General features: G+C 35.3%; 1 protein-coding gene across 3 annotated transcripts in view; it reads left to right on the forward strand.

Annotated features, from left to right (window-relative positions):
• Positions 1-9240: 9240 nt before the first annotated feature.
• Positions 9241-17005, forward strand: part of LOC126883015 (MFS-type transporter SLC18B1-like) — a 100543-nt gene continuing 92778 nt past the window's right edge. For all 3 annotated transcript variants that reach the window (XM_050648184.1, XM_050648182.1, XM_050648181.1), the window contains exon 1: positions 9241-9390. The gene's annotated coding sequence lies outside the window, so the exon portion shown is untranslated. The remainder of the gene's footprint in view (positions 9391-17005) is intronic.

The following is a 17005-nucleotide window of genomic DNA, read 5'->3' on the forward strand; positions in this document are numbered from 1 at the left end:
CGAGGGGTCGATTCTGATGGCGTTTAGTGACACCAAGATCCCTCAGTAATCTGTTTGCATCAATTTAGTGCCGAATACCCTCGAAACTTTATATTATGACGTGCCTTAGCAGTTAACCTGGGGCCTGTTTCATAAAAGTGACAATTCCTGTCGGACAAGTGCCAAACAAGACTTTTGACAAGTTTTTGTTTCATAAAGTGATAAGAGTAGATTATCAGTGACAAGTAATAAGTCTTATTTTTACAAGTTTGTTTTACAATTGTAGGTAGGTTTTTGTTTCATAAAAAATAAATCAATGAAAAGTTGTCATTTTTTCCTAGCATTTATTAGTGTACAGTGACAGGAACTTAATATCCTGTCACCGTCCTATTTTCCACATAAAAAATGTGGTCCAGCGACAGTGAGGACGAAGTCAACGTGGTAGTACGGCATCGACGACGAAAACGAGTATTTCGTCAAAGAGTAAATTTTACTTTTAATGCATTGATGGAGTTCAATGAAAGATTTCGAATGAATTCTATAAAAATGGAGGAAATAACAACAGCAACTGTGCCTTGGCGGGTTAAAGCTCCATTATTAAAAATTATGTGTAGATGTTCGTTTCGCTCCGGGCTATTGGTGGACACATTATCAAAATATTTTGCAGTTGGTTCCATTTCTGCCGTTGTTTCTTGAATTACATTCAAAACCCGGGAATCTTTTCCGAAAATCTCGTACACTAACAGATTTATCTCCGTTTTCTCTTCCTGTGACTGTTTTTCTGGCATTTTCCAGCTTCTCCACTGCACGCTTCCGTAAATTTTACCAAAGTTCATCATGACAATAGGAATATTGCTTGGTTTAATTGATGAGACCCATTCATTGCAAGTGCTATTTTTCTTACCTAACCCCAATGTTCACTTTACAATGTCTTTATTATAGTGGAACTAAATTTTCCAAATAAAATATCTTTCCTCGATCTAACCTCACGCAATAACTCTACCTTTCCTAACTCGCGTGACGTTTTGATATAGTTTTGACGTAAGTTTGATGTTAAATAATTATTATACTTGTCGAAAACAAATGTCAAAAATATTTTTTGACTAGTGTCAACAATCATTTTATGAAACAAAATTTTTAAATACTTGTCAGACAACACTTGTAACTTGTAAACATGTAACTTGTAAACTTGTCCCTTTTATGAAACAGGCCCCTGGTACCAGGGGCCTGTTTCATAAAAGTGACAATTCCTGTCGGACAAGTGCCAAACAAGACTTTTGACAAGTTTTTGTTTCAAAAATTGACAAGAGTAGATTATCAGTGACAAGTAATAAATCTTATTTTTACAAGTTTGTTTTACAATTGTAGGTAGATTTTTGTTTCATAAAAAATAAATCAATAAAAAGTTGTCATTTTTTCCTAGCATTTATTAGTGTAAAGTGACAGGAACTTAATATCCTGTCACCGTCCTATTTTCCACATAAAAAATGTGGTCCAGCGACAGTGAGGACGAAGTCAACGTGGTAGTACGGCATCGACGACGAAAACGAGTATTTCGTCAAAGAGTAAATTTTACTTTTAATGCATTGATGGAGTTCAATGAAAGATTTCGAATGAATTCTATAAAAATGGAGGAAATAACAACAGCAACTGTGCCTTAGCGGGTTGAAGCTCCATTATTAAAAATTATGTGAAGATTTTCGTTTCGCTCCGGGCTATTGGTGGACACAGTATCAAAATATTTTGCAGTTGGTTCCATTTCTGCCGTTGTTTCTTGAATTCCATTCAAAACCGGTGAATCTTTTCCCAAAATCTCGTACACTAACAGTTCTATCTCCGTTTTTTTTTGGCAATCGCGCCTCTTCCTGTGCCTGTTTTTCTGACATTTTCCAGTTTCTCCGCTGCACGCTTCCGTAAATTTTGCCAGAGTTCATCATGGCAATAGGAATATTGCTTGGTTTCATTGATAAGACCCATTGCAAGTGCTGTTTTTCTTACTTTACCCAATGTTTACTTTTCAATGTCTTTATTAAAGTAGGACTAAATTTTCCAAATAAAATATCTTTTCCGCAAATCGCCAGGAAATTTTGACATTTCTGTCAAAATTTCTTGAAGAAAAAGTCAGGACTTCCTTACTGTAAGGAAATGTCATTTCCTTACTGTAAGGAAATGATATTTCCGTACAGTTGTTAGTGTTCTACATAAATGATAGAAAACACATTGCTATTAAAACCTTGTAAATTACCTTAATCATTAAATTTTCTTTATCTGGAGCTTCCTGGATAAATTTTTCAATTTCTTCCTTCGTTAAAATCTTAGATTTCTTTGCCCTATAACCTTGAGCTTGCCGTTTCAATAAAGAACGAAGTTTTGAGTATGTAGATATATCTACATTGTGTTTAAGTGCAAGGGTTGACTTCAGCATTGAATAATTGGCCCATAATGTTGAAGATTTCATCTTTAAACAAAGGTCTAGGAAGTATGCCATTACAACATTTTCTGAGAAAGAACTCGTATTTTTACTCATGCGATAATCCATAAAACGTCTGTATGCATTTTCGTACTTTTCTCTTGATTTCTTTGGCAATAATTCTAATGAAGCAGTATTCACTGCCTCAACCAGCTCTGGAGGAGTCCCAGGAATGGAAATTTCATCATCACTTATCATTTTACTTTCGAGAACACCAGCAATTAAATTTATAAGCGTCAAGTTTGACAATTCAACCTCAATACGTTTCCATAGTAACCCAAGTAATTTTATTAGGAATTTCAAAGCACCATTTATTTGGGAATAAAATTATCGCGTTTTTTTTAAATCAATCAATATCTGTCGAATTTTAAACGATTTGCGGAAAAATAGTATGTTTACCTCGTAGGAAAAGCCACATTCCTGGACTCTGTGTTGCTAAGTCTCGGCTTGCGCCTCGACTTAGCAATCTTCACAGTCGTCCAGGAATGTTAAGCTTTTCCTACCCGGTAAACAATGTACTATTCCTCGCTCTAACCTCACGCAATAACTCTACCTTTCCTAACTCGCGAAACATGACGTTTTGATATAGTTTTGACGTGAGTTTGATGTGAAATAATTGTTACACTTGTCGAAAACAAATGTCAAAAATATTTTTTGACTAGTGTCAATCATTTTATGAAACAAAATTTTTAAATACTTGTCAGACAACACTTGTAACTTGTAAACTTGTCACTTTTATGAAACAGGCCCCAGGTTCTCCGGTGGTTAGTTCTGATGGCGTATTCATTTTCAGAGATTTCAAAAACATGTTTTTTGATATGTTTGTGCATTCTTGCAGGGCCGGACTGGCTTATAAAAAAGGCGCCAACCCAAATCCTAAAAAAGGCGCCAACCTAATCTCTAAACAAAGGCGCCAGAAACCCCTTCTTTATATCAAACTTTTTTCAAATCCTAACGCATGTAAAGTAAATAAAAAATATTACTCGTGATTTTTTAAAGTTTATTTTAATTTAAATCCATAAAGTAATTTACTATTTTTATTGGAAATAGTAAATTATATTAGGATGCCATAAAAATATAGCTTCAGTATCCCTTTTACTCCGTTCCACTTTTTGGTGCTCTCTGAAGACTTAAAACAAATTTTTGAAAAGTTTGAGTAATTTTTCAACTGCTTCTACAGAGGAATCTACTGGTTCAAAAACATTAAACAAAAATCATGTTTGGTGTCCAATATAAGTCACTTTTTGAATTTTTCAAATTTTTAGAGCGCTCTAACACTCCATATAATAGAAGAGTAAACCTATATAAAATATTTGCAACCACACGGTGTCAGGCGATCCGTGCCTGAGTGGTGAATGACCAAGATCAGACGGCCGCAATGCGGAGCCCTCGGAGGACTGACGAAACCCTTTGAAATTCAAGCCTTAGCGTGGGTAAGTGCGCACTGCCTCGCCTGACAGTATAATTCGCCCCTACTCATGGGAACTATATGGATAAGTATTTAATCACGCAGGAAAAAATAAAACAAAACGAAGGGACAATGGAGCGAGTCACCGGTGATGATGCAAGCTGGAACAAGCTATGAATGAGATGATAATATGGTGTTCATCAGTAGTGAAGAGAACAAAGGGAAAGTACTCAGCGAAGAAGAAAAGAGGAAGGAGACTTCGGAAAAACGGGATCTGTTAGAAGAATTCCGGTCACGGGTAGGGACCTGAACAAGGCGGATCTTCCAACGGAGGCAACCTTGCAAAGGAGCTCCTCACTTAAGGAGAAAAGATCTAGAGAGAAGGAGTAGAGCTCCGACATAACGACTATGGTAAGACCAATGAATACACTTAGCAGAGTTGCAAATAATTTAGTGAAACTAATGTCCGACCATAAGAACACGAAAGTCGAAATCAATAATGAGGTAAAAAACCTTAAAGGAGTCACCAAAGACATCCTTTTTGTATAGACATGACTGTCTGTTTTTTCAATGTGCCTCTAGTAAGTTGTCGTTCCATCGTTTTCGTGGTCTTCCCACTGATCGTCTTCCTATTGGGGAACCGTCTCTCGCTGTTCTTAAACTACCGAAGACCACGTCCACCGAAGACATGGAGGGCACTTTCAGAGAAGTCGTTCTCGGCATCATTAAGAACCGAAATAGAATAGTGGAGAAAAGCGGTGAGGAAGGAATGACTAAGAGGCGGCAAGCGTGTCCACACAAATGGACTTCGAAGAGTTCTTTCCTGAATAACTTAGGGAAAGAAAGATACAAATGATCGCAACGGTTCTGAACTCAAGGGAAAGAGGCTTTGAAAAAATTAACATTATAAATTCGAATGGGAAGAATATCACTTTACTTTACGGTCGCCAAACCGGGAAGAGGAAATAAACCTCCATGCAAGTAATGGTCTTGGAACCTGAACTTCTAGTTAAGGGGGAAAGGTCCTGATGAGGAACAACCGTATGTGAAGTAGGTACATACAGACCAAGAGAGATACCTCCAACTTAGTTCTATGATCACAATTACAAGGTAGAGTCAGGAAAAAGAGAACCGGGGAAATCGTCAGACTATTTTCGTGATCCCTGTAGAGAAAGGGGTGACGGAAATGGAAGAGGACAAGAGACTACTGGAAATTATTTCTAGATTATTGAGGGAAGACATGGAGACACTGGAGACCAGAGAGGCGTATCTAAGAGTATAGGGGGGCTACGGAGGTAAGAACCTCAGGAAGCTCCTCGAAGTCACCTTTATGGGTATGGACCTCCACCTCGCGCTGGAGGAGTATGAACGTGGTGACGCAGAAAGTGATCATGAAGGGAGGTGGAAAATCCTACGCCGAGTTGCTAAACCTAAACAAACGCTGTGCAGATATGAGGAAGAGTCACATTGGTGTCAAAAGCGCTAAGAAGATTATGTACAAGGACCTAAACCTAGAAGTGGCATGAAAAGAACAGGCCGAGCACCTGAAGAAGATAAGCGTGGCCCATATGCACGAAAACGTATTAGAGAACGTCCGGGGCTATCAGGACCAGGTGGACATATTTGATATAGACAGTGATGTCAAAAAGGAAAAAATCCTGAGACAGGTTCGGAGGTATGCCGGCAGCAGAAAATCTAACACATCAAACTCATCTCTATAAGGGAAAATAGTGAAGGCAACACAAACGTCGTTCCAAGCCAAGAAAGCACTGAGAAAAGAATATGTTGGCAATAACTCGTGCAAGATACGAAAGAGAGACTGCATCCAGCGATACTTCAGATGCCTACAGTTAGGTCGTGGTAAAACCGACTGCAAAGGAGAAAACAGAGCGGATTCCTGCTACAGATGTGGCAAATGAGGCCATCAGGCACGAGAGGCCAGTAGTGAGGCGACTTTTTGCCTCACTTCAGTGCCTGGAGTATAAATGGGATGTAAATGATTAATGAGACGTTACAATATCGGCAAGCTCTTATTTTTAAAGGAGGCTTATCGAATTTCTTAAACATTTATACCAAACATTAAAATGGCCACTTTTTGCGCATTCCGACAAAGTTGCGTTTATAGTTTATACTACGCCCACGGGCTTCATTATGTAGGATTCTAGGGCGCAACAGTCCTATATGTATAATGTAGTGATGGAGCGCAGAAGACTGCACTCATATGTTTTGGGCCTATTGTGAGATATTATAATAGAAAGAGCGGATATTGATACCTACGAAAGGCGCCTGAACCAAAAAATTGGTCTTCGAGGGCGTTGCGCGTCGCATCTAAGCTATTTGATTATCTAATACCTGATACAAGTTGACAAGTTGTATTTTATTGTACCCAATGGTTTCATTATTTAGAAGTCTGTAGCGCAACAATCTATTTTGTTGTACTAAATGACTTCATTATTTAGGATTCTGGGGCGCAACAATCCTATTATGTGTAATGTAGTTATGGAGCGCAGAAAACTACACCTGTCTATTACAGGCCAATTGTGGGATGTAACACTGTTTGTATCAAGTAGCAGATAATTAAATGGCTTAGATGCGACGCGCAGCTCCCTCGAATAACATTTTTATAATAGAAACAGCGAAAATTGATACCTACGAAAGGCGCCCGAATCGTAAAAATTATCTTCGAGGGCGCCGCGCGTCGTATCTAAGCTATTTACCTATTATAATATAAACAGCGGATATTGATACCTACAAAAGGCAAAGGAATCTAAAAATGGTCTTCAAGGGTGCCGCGAGTCGTATCTAAGCTATTTATTATAACAGAAACAGCGGAAATTATTGATACCTACGAAAGGCGCCCGAATCGTAAAAATGGTCTTCGAGGGCGCCGCGCGTCGTATCTGTGCTATTTGATTATCTGATACCTGGTACAAGTTATACTTTGTAGTACCCACTGGCTTCATTATCTAGGTTTCTGTACCAGTTTCTGTTTCTTCATTAAGTAAAAACAGTTTTTAGGAGAATGGTATCCGCCTAATCTTTGTGTAAAGGTTAAAAAAAAATTTTCAGCGTTTAATTTTTTAATGGATAGATACTAACGAAGGCAAAAGGCGCACCGGCCCACTGGCCGGTGGGCCGGCGGGCCAGTCCGGGCCTGCATTCTTGGATACATTTTAGGTACTTTAAAATGCAGCTATGTACGCATTTCCACTCATTTTTCCATATAGTACATGCTTTCACGGTTTTTGCTGTAAATTTTAAAGAACCTCTTGGATTGACATGAAATTTGGCATACGCATAGCTAACATGTCAAAGAAAAAAAGTGATATGGTGCCGATGTGTGCTTTTGCACTGGGGGTGAGTGTCACCCCATCTCGGGGGTGAAAAAATATATGTCCGAGATAAGTCCCGAAATGGATAAACTGACTAATTTTAAGCAACTTTTGTTCTATAGAGATTTTTCGCCAAATCAATATTTTCGAGTTATTTGCAAATGAATATGTTCATTTTTCAACAAAATAACCACGTTTTTAGACGGTTTATTTCAAATAACTCAAAACGTATGCATTTTGTCGAAAAAAATATACTTATTAAAACTATAGCCTATAAAAAAGTGAAAAAAACGGTGTTTATATTAGGTCTCTATATCTAGCAAAAGCAGAGTTATAGATAATGAAAAATAGGTTCATATTCGAAAAATTCCAAGTAGAATAATTAAATGTGAAATATCCAAATAATGAAGCATTCTTGGGGAAACACATTTCAACTTTTTTAAAGTGTTTAAAAAAAGCTTTATTTCTGTTTTTATAAAAAAATTTCTAGCATCAAATGTAAGCAAGTTACGCTCAAAATAAAGTTGGTCTTTACTTATGTTGTGCTGATAATATGATCTGTAAGTTTCATCGATTCAAATTGTTTATTTTTGAAAAAATTTGGTTTTAAAGTAAAATTTTTAAAAATTTTAATTTTGAAAAAATGATTTTTTTTTTTCAAAATAACTTAAAAATTGTTAGAGATACCAAAAATCTTAAACAATAAAAAAAGTCTACTTTACTTTTCTGAATATTTTGTATTTTTTTGTTTTTCTGTAAGACAAAAATTGGTTAATATTCGGTGTTTCTAAATTTGCATACACCCGTGATAAGTGACTCGTTCAACCCTTTTAACTACAGCTCGTTCAAAAATAAGGACTTTCAACCGATGAAACTTACAGATCATATGATCAATACATACGCGAGTAAAAAACTTGTGAAGTGGTAACAATTAAGTTCATTTGAAATGTTAATTAGGGGGTGATTTTCCAGATTTCTTACCAAAAAAAGGGAACAACTTTATTTTTAGCGTAACTTGTTTACTTTTGATGCTAAAACTTAAAAAAAAAATAAGCCTTTTTTTAAACACTTTAAAAAAGTTAAAATGAGTTTTCCACAAAAAAGTGCTTCGTTTTTGGTTATGGCACGTTAAAATATTCAATTTGGAATTTGACGAATATGAACCTATTTTTCATTAGCTATAACTCTTGCTCCTACTAGATATAGTGGCCTATGTGGTGTATTTTTGATAAGAAGTTTTTTTTCGACCAAATACTTACTTTTTGAGTTATTTGCGAAAAACCGTCTGAAAACGTGGTTATTTTGTAGAAAAATTAACATATTCACTCGCAAATAACTCAAAAAGTATTAACTTGGTGAAAAATTTTTATAGAACAAAAGTTGCTTAGAATTAGTCATTTTATACATTTCCAGACTTATTTCGAAAATATATTTTACCCCCAAAAGGGGGTGAAACTCACCCCCATGGCAAAAGCACACCTCGGCACAATATCACTTTTTTTCTTTGACTTGTTAGCTATGTTTATGACAAATTTCACGTCAATCCAAGCGGTTCTTTAAAATTTAGAGGTTTTGCAATATCTTACCTTTAAAGAACGTACTAGTAGGCTTGTTTCCTGAGCCAAGCCGCACACCAAAGAAACATGAAACGAAAAACATGAAACATGAAACGAAAAACATGTTTCATGAAAAGAAAACACTGCTAAACAAATCTCAAAGTCCGCCTACCAATGAAACGAGTGTGATTCATGCTCATGACACATTTTTATTTTCGAAGAGTTTCATAAATGGCCGGACATATATTTGTTTAGCAGTGGTTTATTTCCATGAAACGTAATTTACGTTTCATGTTTCTTTGATGTGCGGCCAGCCTGACATCATTCTGAACACAATGCAAAGATTGCAAGTCTCTAGGTGCTGTATTTAAAAATCGATTTACATATTTTGTGCTAAATACCCTGACCTGTTTACTGGCCTATAAGAAAAACGTATTATGTTGTAAGATATGAATTTCTATAACCACTATAAATTTATTTACTTGACAATGAATTGAACTTTCGAGAGATAAACCATTAGAGATAACTTCTATTTACAAGGATTCTAGAATCATTAACCATATTATTAGTTTTTGACTTCATCGTGCCTGTAAGTGAATGTGTGCCGTAGTAATTAAATCTATATCGTCGATCTTGATGAAAAACGTAAGCAAACATTATATTTTATAAAAATATTTCTAAATATAACTTTTTGTGAAAATAAATGTAGTTATACATTTACAAATAATACAAATAAAATCTACTTCTTCTTCTTCTTATATTAGGCCTCTTGACCTGTTCTTAACCGATTTTGAGCTTGTATTCGTAGCTGTGATGTTGACTGTCAGCTATCTCGCCACCTTTTAAAGGACCTTCCTCTTGGTCTCTTGCCTGTTGGCGTTGAATCTCTGGCTATACGGGCTATTCTCTCGCTGTCCATTCTCATCATATGCTGATTCCACTCTCGTCTTCTCTGTCTTCCCCACCGTACTATGTCTTTTATGTTACAGAGATCTCTTATTCTGTCGTTCGGTATTCTGTCTCTCAGTGTTTTCCCAGTTATTGATCTCAACGTTCTTATTTCTGATGTTCTCAGTATCCTCTTGCTTTCTGCTGTGTCACATCTTGTTTCTATCGTGTACATCATAAGCGGTCTTACACACGATTTGTATATGCCTACTTTCCCTTCCAGCCTCATATCTTTGTTTCTCCAGATGACATCTCTCAGACATCCTGACACGTAATTGCAGGGCCCCCGTAAGGGTTACTGGCGCCTGTGTGCAAAAAAGGATTTTGGCGCCCCTTAAGGCATTTTGGATCATGATTTTTATTTTTTTAAAGTAGGTAGGTGCTTGACAAACCAAACTTTACAAACCAAACAAACCAAAAAACTAAACTTTAGAAGTCATATTTATATTCCTCAAGGTAAAATATTGTAAAACCTCCGAATTTTAAAGAACTGGTTGGATTGACATAACGTTTGGCATACACGTAGCTAACATGTCAAAGAATAAAGTGATATTGTGCCGATGTGTGATTTTACCCTGAATGTGAGTTTCACCCCTTCTCGGGGGTGAAAAAACATACGTCCAAAAAAGTCCGGAACTGGATAAAATTACTAAACAGCTTTTGTTCTATAAAGTTTTTCACTAAGTTAATACTTTTCAAGTTCTTTGCGAGTAAAATGTTCAGTTTTTTTTCGCAAATAAATCAAAAAGTAATAGGTCTGGATCCCGCGTATGAAAAAAAAGTTGATTAATAGCAAGCTGAAAATTTGTTAATAGTTTAAGGGTGTCTAGTCGGACAAACTTTGATATATGGGACACTGGAACAGGGGAAGTTTTAATTGTGGAACAGGTTAAAAATTTGGAACGGTCAGACCACGAAAACGGCACATATATTTTGTCCGACAGAACAGACTTAAACTCTTCGAACAGAGATTAAGCTCTCATGCAAAAATCAGACTGCTATTTATCACCAAATGAGCGTTTGAATGAGTGGAACATGTAGAATATGTCAAATGACAGGAATTATGACAGGTGATAAATAGCAGTCTGATTTTTGCATAAGAGTTTCTATCTCTGTTCGGAGAGTTTAAGTCTGTTCTGTCGGACAAAATAAATGTGCCGTTTTCGTGGTGTGACCGTTCCAAATTTTTAACCTGTTCCACAATTAAAACTGCCCCTGTTCCAGTGTTCCCATATATCAAACTTTATCCGACTAGACACCCTTAAGCTATTAACAAATTTTCAGCTTGCTATTAATCAACTTTTTTTTCATACGCGGGATCCAGACCTATAAGTATTTTATCGAAAAAAATATAGCATATAAATAAGTGAAAAAAATGGTGTAAGTACCTATATATGAAGACTGCAGACCCAGTAGAAGTAGAGTTGTAGCTAATGAAAAGGATGTTCTTATTTGTCAAATTCCAAATCGAATATTTCAACGTCAAATAACCAAAAAATCAAATACTTATGAGGAAAAACTCATTACAACTTTTTTTAAAGTTTTTCACGTTCCATGTGGATGGCATACATGTGAGCCACATGATGAGTTCACCACTGGGCGGACGGCGTGCATGTATGCCATTGATTATACACATTTTTAATATGTGTTTTTTTTTTGTCCGTTCAGAGTATAAGCCTTAAGATCAGACATCCGCAAGCAATGTGTTAAAAGAACCTATATTTTTGTTTTTTTTTTTAGTTTTTTTAAGATCAAAAATAAGTAAGTTACGCTCAGAATAACGTTGGTACTCATTTTGGTAAAAAAAAATCGTGAAAATCACCCCCTAATTAGCATCCCAAATGAAATTAGTCGTTACCGCTTCACCACAAGATACTTTACTTGCAATATGTATTGTTCATATGATCTGAAGGCATTTCCAACGTTCGGAACGGACAGGCACCCTAAAAAGATGAATTTTTTCGATAAAATAATTAGTTTTTTGAGTTATTTGCGAGAAACCTTCTAAAAACGGGATTTTTTGTTGAAAAATGAATATATTCAATCGCAAATATCTCGAAAAGTATTGACTAAATCTCTATAGAACAAAAGTTGCTTAGAACTAGTCAGTTTATCCAATTCCTGACTTATTTTGAACGTATGTTTTTTCACCGCCCGAGAATACCCCCAGGTATTCTCAGGCGTATTCTCCATATAATATCCCTTTTACCACTAGCACACATCGGCACAATAACACTTCTTTTCTTGTTAGCTTTGTGTATGACAAATTTTATGTCAATATAGGCGGTTCTCTAAAATTAACAGCAAAAACCGTAAGTAAATGGACTATTATTTGTAGACTAATATATCAATATGAAACAAAAAGAATAAAATCATAACAAAATAAATTAAAATGCCTGACTTCTGACATGTTCTCGCAAATGGGAATCGGCAGTAACTGGATAATTTTGTTTTTTTTTGTTTGTTTTTTTTTGAAATTTTTGACCCCGGGTTTTGGCGCCCCTAAAGGATGGCGCCCGTGTGCATTGCACACTTTGCACATATGGTAGCGGGGGCCCTGCGTAATTGGCTTTATTTGCTTGCTTTTGGACGCTCTCTTTAATATTCCCATAACTGCATATTTCGACTCCCGCAGGTATTCGAATCTCGAGATTTGTTCAATTAGTTCATTGTTAATTACTATTTTGCATCTTATGGGTTCCCTTAACACTACCAGGGATTTGGTCTTAGCTGTTGATATTTTCATGCTGTAGTTCTTCGCCACTGGAGTGAAAGTTTGTGCCATTCGCTGTAGGTTATCCTCTTTATCGGAGATTAAGATTGCGTCGTCAGCATAACAGAGGATTTTTATTTGTTTTTCTGCCATCTTATATCCTTTTCCTCTACTTTTAATGTTTTCTATAATTTTGTCCATTATTAAATTAAAAAGCAATGGGCTCAAGCTATCCCCTTGTCTGATTCCCGAGTTGATTTCTACTTCCGATGTTAGTTCATTTTCGACTTCAATTCTGGTTTTGTTCTTCTTATTATTGTTTTTAATTATCCTTATCATCTTGTTGGGCTGATTTGTCTCCTTTAGCAATCTTAGCTCAAACAAATAAAATCTTACATCAATGGGAAAATCCCAATAGTTGGCTGTATACCATAGTTTAAAAAATCAATACAGAAGTAAAAACTTCGAGATGTATTCTGGTATAAAATCGTTTATTTAAAACTATAAAATGTCATGGATTGCAAAACGTTTTCGTTCTAAACAGAACATCTTCAGTGCATCCTGCCGAGTATTTTGAAACTAGCACACTGTAAATAGTGTTAACATCATCGTATATGGTTTACATAATGTAATATATTAAAATGTTATGACTACAAGTCGATGTTGATAGATAAAGTGGAACACATGCTAAAAGGGTGCCATGGTTCCCTGCTCGAAGATACTAGGTACTTGCCAATTCAATGGGCACAGACAAACTCCAGTTTTGATGTCAGGACATCAAAAAATGTAAAAAAAAATCAATGGGAAAATCCCAATGGAGTTGGTCTGTGCCCATTGAATTGGCAAGTACCTAGTATCTTCGAGCAGGGAACCATGGCACCCTTTTAGCATGTGTTCCACTTTATCTATCAACATCGACTTGTAGCCATAACATTTTAATATATTACATTATGTAAACCATATACAGTAGGAAAAATGAAAGAATACCCATGAACGAACATATAAAACACGCTGTATTTTCCTGTCACCGTGTCACACAAAAAATTGGCCAGCGCAAGTACATGTAATAATTATTATTACATGTACTTTTGCTGGGCAATTTTCTTTGTGACACGGTGACAGGAAAATGCAGCGTGTTTTTTATGTTCGTTCATGGGTATTCTTTCATTTTTCCGACTGTACGATGATGTTAACACTATTTACAGTGTGCTAGTTTCAAAATACTCGGCAGGATGCACTGAAGATGTTCTGTTTAGAACGAAAACGTTTTGCAATCCATGACATTTTATAGTTTTAAATAAACGATTTTATACCAGAATACATCTCGAAGTTTTTACTTCTGTATTGGTTTTTTAAAATCTTACATGGTATTAATAGTAGATAATCCGATATAAGGTCGACCTGCACCGATCTGTTTAATAGATTAACCATATTGGATATTATTTTGAGGCCATGAGAGCCAGAGTGTCCTAACTGATTTTAACATTACTTTACATAATCAAAGAAAATGATCAGAAGCTAACAATTGTATGTTGACCAATAATGATTCTTGGTCAACATAAAACTACTAAAACAATCGGACATTGATAGCTTCTGATCATTTTCTTTGATTATGTAAAGTAATGTTAACATCAGTTAGATCACTCTGGCTCTGATGGCCTATATGTAAATTAGTTTTTTTTTAATAATAAAAAACGAGGGGTGCCCGCTATAATTTTGTTCCGACTATAATTAAGTAAAAAATGACTTTTTTTATAAATTAAAAAAATTTCGGACCGGACAGATATTTTTTAGATTTTTTGGATCATTCTAAACATAAAATAAAATGTTATAAACAATTTAAAACTGAAAAAAGAACAAAAGGCTCAAAAACACAAGTAAAAAAATATTATTTTTATAATCAAGTACGTAAATTCAAGTTCAAACCTTCTTCTATCAGGTCCCGATAAAAATTTTTGCCATATTTTATTCTAAAACATATTTTTTTAATTGTTAATGAGGAAGTGTACAAGAATTCATCTGTACTCATTAGATATCTTTTAAAAACACCCTTTAATTATCTACGCTAATTTCTTTCGGTTATTTAAATGTCATCATAAACAATTCCAACCTTCTTTCGTTACATAAACATTGTTGACCTAGATCGTGAGGTGTAGTTATACATACAGCCACTATAAACACTTTTCAGGGTCGACGCTGACTTTGCACTTTTAAATATATTTATACAACCAAAACATAATAAGGGAATCCTCATTACACATTCCACATTCGTCATTCTATTTTATTAGATGTAAGATTATTCACATTAAAAGATAGTGTCATCTACACTCCGCGAGACGACGTTACGTAGGTTGCTACCAGCTTGTACTCATGCGAGTATAATAAAACAACTTCAAGAGTGAAACGACTATGAATCATTCCACCCCTCGGATAAGGGTTAACCACCCTTACCGGGAGAAGATAGCCCTACTAATCCTGGACTATCATAGAAGGTTCCTTATGGGAAGACGGGTATTAACAACTAAGAAGCAATGTTTTAAAATGAAACAAGTCCAAAATACTTTAAAAAATGATAGAAAAAAGTTTGAACTTAAATTTAGGTCCTTCGCAATTTCAAAAATGATACTTTTTACTTATGTATTTGAGCCTTGAATATCGTCATCTTTCGTTCTTTTTTCAGTTTTAATTATAACTCAAAACGATCAACTTAAAAAAAAAATTACAAAAGACCTTTTTTGTTTAGAGTAATCCACAAAATCTAAAAAAATATCTGTCCGGGTCAAACTTTTTTTTTATTTAATTTAAAAAAGTTATTTTTTACTTAATTAATTATAGTCAGAACAAAATTATATGGGGCACCCCTTGTTTTTTTATAATTGTTACATACTAAATTACATATCCAATAATTTTTATCCATTAAACAGAGCGGTGCAAATCGTCGTAATATCGTATCTTAAATTATAAGGTAAAACCAAAATGAGCTGGAGCCCCATCTTGCTGAAATCATATCTTATTAAAATTTACTCCAAACTTGTTTTTTAGGGTAGGTATAATTTCATTTTTAAGTAGCATTAATATCATTTAGTTCATTTAGTATCCACTAAACTGAACCATACATTTAGTTTGTGTGGCCTTTGAGTATGGTTTTCATGTATTCAGTATAAATCTTCCTTATTCCAATACCAGAAAGTTTGGATATTGACATTCCTACGCAAAACAGTGTAAATATTGCTTTGTTGATAAAACATTATTATGCGTCGAAACGTTAATAAAAATCATTTTTTAATAATATTGTGGCTTATTTCCCATTCTAAATAGTAAAAATTGTAAAAATGCCACAAGAAAATAGCTTCAGAACAACATTGATAAAACATATCTCGTTAACGAAGCTCTCGTCAGTTCCAATTTTATTCATCATTACCTCGCTAAACTGCAATCTACGGTCGTAGTCATCTTTATTTAAGTCCTGCAATAACTGGATTTTATATAGTTTAAATGGATTCTTGTAATATGTAATACACGCACTATCTTTAACAAGTCGGTACAAATTGTCGGATACGCAGATGGCATATACATCATAGGCAGGTCCACAGAATCTTTGACTGAAGCATTTCGGTCGTTAAGAGCATAAGCACAGAGAATGGGACTAAATATAAATGTTCAAAAGACCAGATATATGTGTTGCACTAGGTCAAGCAGCCTGACACCTACAAGAATAATAATTGACGACCTATAAATGGAAAGTATCGACACCTTCATATACTTAGGCTCGCTGCTACTAAACTAAAGACAACAATATCAGTGAATAAATTAAAAGAAGAATATTGCTCGTCGATAAGTGTAATTATGGCTTAAGAATACAGAGGGCCTTAAAAATAACTAGAAAAATTAAATTGGCTCTCTACAAAACACTAATAAGATCAGTGCTAACATATGGTTCAGAAACTTGTTCACTTACACAGAATGACCAAGAACTGCTCAAACGTTTTGAACGAAACGTTACAACTTTGAGTTGTATAGAAGTTTTGGAGAACCTGACGTTGTAAAATTCATTAATGTAGCACGCGTTAGATGGATAGGGCATGTGATCGGGCGAGAGTAAGATGCCATAGTCAGAAAAGTTTTTGACCAAAGAGGGACGATAGGACGACGAGCAAGAGGAAGGCCAAGACTTAGGTTCCAACACAACTAGTGTTGCCCAAAATCGGTCTTGGTCTTGCAGTCTTGGTCTTGTTCTTGCGTTTTCGCAAGACCAAGACCAAGACCAAGACCGCCTAATTTTAGCAAGACCAAGACCAAGACTTAGCATGCAAGACTTAAGCAAGAACAAGACTAAGCCTGCGAGACTCTTGCATCTTGCGGTTAGAACTGAAGGTCGTTTTAGGGAGTATATAGGAGAATAAAATATTTTGCACATCTTTAACAGCAGACGATTTCTTTGCTCTGAACTTAATTGTCCAGGTTTTTGGTATGAGTGTACCAATCAAACTGTGTTTTTAAATACATATTTTCTTAACATTCTGTTTTTTAATTCATTCGTTTATGTTGGATAATAAAAAACTTAGGTACTTTTTTAACTAGCCATGTTTTTCATCAATG

This window comes from Diabrotica virgifera, chromosome 4 (genome assembly GCF_917563875.1).
Source record: "Diabrotica virgifera virgifera chromosome 4, PGI_DIABVI_V3a".
Taxonomy (NCBI): Eukaryota; Metazoa; Arthropoda; class Insecta; order Coleoptera; family Chrysomelidae; genus Diabrotica; species Diabrotica virgifera.